Source organism: Cyprinus carpio, chromosome A22 (assembly GCF_018340385.1).
Source record: "Cyprinus carpio isolate SPL01 chromosome A22, ASM1834038v1, whole genome shotgun sequence".
In the NCBI taxonomy this organism is placed as follows: Eukaryota; Metazoa; Chordata; class Actinopteri; order Cypriniformes; family Cyprinidae; genus Cyprinus; species Cyprinus carpio.
This window is the reverse complement of record NC_056593.1, coordinates 13999535-14003391: the sequence shown is the minus strand read 5'-3', so window position 1 is coordinate 14003391 and position 3857 is coordinate 13999535.

Here is a 3857-nt window from a genome sequence, read left to right as displayed (position 1 = left end):
GACTGAAAATGCTGGACCATACAGATCCTGAGCTCATTGACAACTTGAACTTGTGATGTGCTCCCTTTGCACAGACTGTGATTGATCGCGAAACTGAAAGTGAATGCAGAGTCCCTTTAAGACAAGTCATGTCACTCTGCGGCAATCTTTGAAATGCCTCTTGGCCATGCAAGTGCAACTCCTATCTTTTTGAATGGGGAAACATCAAATTGTACAAAACTATTCACCAATCTTGCAATTAAATTCCATATTTGAAAACACCAAAGAAATCTGATATCAACTGTGTCATAAATGTTGTTTATTTTGCTCAAATAGTGTTATAAAAAGCGTATTATTCACGCTAGACCAGCCAGTGCGCATGCGCAGTCTTGAGCGTATGTCTCAGAAGGCTGACTGTTTCTATAGCAACCGCGACTTCTAACGGCAGCTGCAGTGACGGCTGACTTTACTGATTAGCAATTGGCTCTTTCATTTAAAAGGCGGGCCTTTCTGCGATTAAGCGGCCATATTGAGTGTTGCATTTTTCCCCATTCAAAACTATATGAGTGACACATCTTGGGTATTCTATAGACTTTGGTGAAAGTGAACAGCGAGTGCTCATTCAAATGCGATTTCAATACCCCGCATGTTGATAGTGGCTCCCTGATGTATGAAAATTATAGACAATATTAAAATGTTTGCAGACGTGGACGGGAGCGGGACACACACATTGCAGGAGCACTCAAAGAAATACATCAACACACATGCTAGTTTTTTTTTTTTTTTTCAGCGCTGTTTTTTTTTTTTTTTTTGCGTTCTGTCTTTGACAACACATATAGGACAATTTTTCAAACAACAAAAAAAATCAAATTTATTTCAAATTTAATTCAAGCACTTTCAAGGACCCATGTTTGTTTTCATGTACTTTCCAGGCCCTTTCCAACCCTGTCTGTGAAAGTCCATGCAATAAAAAGTCGGATGATCCTAAAAAGTTATAAAAGTAATTTAATCAAAGTCTTGTAATATGATATGATCGCTTTATACATGAAATTCAGTTAAAATAATTACTTTTAACGACACACAAAGATCTGAAAAGCCAAAAAAAATTATGTGAATAAACCTCACTGTTTCTCGCATGTCACAATGATTTGATGCACTCTATGTATCTGTGTGGATCATTGTTTGCATGCAAGTAAAATTATTTTTTTCTATATTAATTCTGTTAATAAAAATAAATAAGTTAAACATATAAAGTAATCGTGTCTCTTTAGAAGACTTGGATTAAACCGCTCCATTCATTTGGATCAGTTTTACAACCCCTTTATATCCTTTTTGGTGTTTCAAAGTTTAGGTTGCATGTACTTCAGCTGGAGGGACAGAAACAAAGTGAATCACACTTTGGCAGTTGTAGTTTGTATGTGTGCTGAAAAAATGTGAAAGCGGCGAAAGAGGAAGGGATAAGAGCTTGAGTTAAGAAGTTTTATGTTTTAGCACCATGCCGCGTTGATTTCATGTCGCATTTTTATTGGCTGGTCAGTAAACGTGGGTCGTAGCACCAAAAAAACTATCAACAACATCAGAGAACTGGCTGAGGAGGCAGAGAAAAGGAGCTTCAGGTTGTGGCTCAGAAGGAGTGACCCCAGGTGTGAAACTAAGGATCATAAGGCCAGCCACAGGGAGCTGTAGGGAGACTAGCATTTAATGAATCACCAAGGGCCATGGTTTCAGCTAAAAATCTTATTACTGTTCTACTGAAGAAACATCTTGAATGGCCTGAGGGTGAGTAATTAACAGTAAATTTTCATTATTTGGGGTGACTAAATGTGCTATTGCTAAATGTGCAGTAAATGTGTAGATCAAGTAAAACACTGAAAGCAGACATACTGCAATGTTGTTCTTTCATTTGAGGTTAACATGACTGTGAGACATAAACTTAAACATAAAGGTATTGAAAAACACTGCACTCGTTTCACAGTTAAACCAACACTCTAGACAAAGGTGAGAGTCATTAGTTGTCAAGTGCCAAAGCCAGTGGAACATGTTTCTGGTTTTGGTTTAGCGCTTCAGTTTAGTTGAATCAAAAAAAAACCTTAGTAGTTTGTTTGTTTATTTATTTATTAATGCATATTAATTTGCAAATTATGACATCAATACAGTAGCAAATGCATATATGAGGTGTGACTCATGCCAGACCATTTTCAAAGAACCACTTTTGACTTTTTCCTCCATTTTTTTTTTGTTTGTTTGTTATAGATTGTGATGAATATGGAATGGTGCTTAAGGTTGGGTCTGTGTTCATACAGTTCATAAAGTCCTAATTAACCAATAGTGTGACATTATTTTAAAAATGATGTTGAAATTATTTTGGAAGTGAACAAAATGCTGTTTACATGATGAAGTGTAACATCGTTTTAGGGGACTATAATACTCAGCTACTCTGTCATTCATTTTTGGCACTTTTTTTCTGATTTCTATTTGAATTTCTGTTTGAACACATTTTAAAATCCCCAGCAGACAGACTCTTCACAATTTCATTTTGTTAAAAACACAGGCAAAGAATATATATATATATATATCACACACATACAAAAAATATATATATAAAAAAAAAAAAAAAAAACACACAACCCCACGACAAGCCATGACATTTCACACTATCAGACTTTATCTTATTGTCATTTAACTGATTACTAAAATCATAAACTAACAAAATAATAAGCAGTTCTCTATATCCTATAAAATGTAGCCTCTTCTTGGTCCAACAACATGGAAAACTCAACCAATCAGGCTTCAAAATAAATAAATATTAATGTGCACACTCTTAATTCAATGTCAAAGTGGTAGAAAAAGAAATAATTGCCTTCCCACTCACAAAATTTTTTGGCAGATACAGATTAATACAGCGATTCCAAAACAAAAGTGTTCCAAATGACAAAGAAACCACTAGGAAATATAAAAAGTTCCCAAACACAAATTTAATCTGAAGCAGGAGTGTTTGTTTGTTTGTTTGTTTGTTTGTTTGCTTGTTTTTGATGCTACCAACACCAAGATATGATGATTGACTTGTGGGACCCACTAAAATACAAAGGCAGGTACATGAAAAAAAAAAATAAATAAATAAAACTATAATTGTCAGTTCAATAAACTAATTGACATTAGTCTCATGACTTCCAACTATTCTTTAAAAGCAGAAGAAAGAGGTTTCACGGTTGAACATCAAGAAAAAGTAAACAAAATAATTCTAAAATCAATCATACTCATGTGTTCATGACTTCGGCGGGTTTAGAGCAGCAGAGTTGCTGTTGATTTGGTTGGAGCAAATATTTTCATTCAGTTTGAAAAGATCCACAGTAGCATACTGAAAGAGCAATACATTCAGCTGCATTCAAACAAATATGAATCAAAATGAAGTGTGATAGAACACTAATGTACAGGTCAGTAAGAATCCTCAATAATTATCAAGACAGAAATTAATTTTAGTAATGAGGATGGATTCACATTTTTTTAAGTGTAAATGGTTCTGATGTTGTTCTGTAGCTTGCGTCTGCTGTAGATCAGCTTCGAGTCGTGATTGTTCTGCAGAACATTTTAATAAACCTAGAAATGGAGCAGTTTATTAGATTTCTGCATTTACAAATGTTTCCTCAAAAAAATGTAGTCGAAAGCTTAAATATGGATATTTACATTTTTTATTAACTTCAGCATATGGAAAAAAAAGAATCATATTGATATTTTTACTATAATGGTGCCATTGTAACAATGTAATCTATGTTACTCAATGTGGCTGATCAGTGTAATCACACACATGACATCACAGCAATAGCAGCCCACAGTGATCAAATCAACACTCAATCCACAAAAAAAAAAACCAAAAAAAA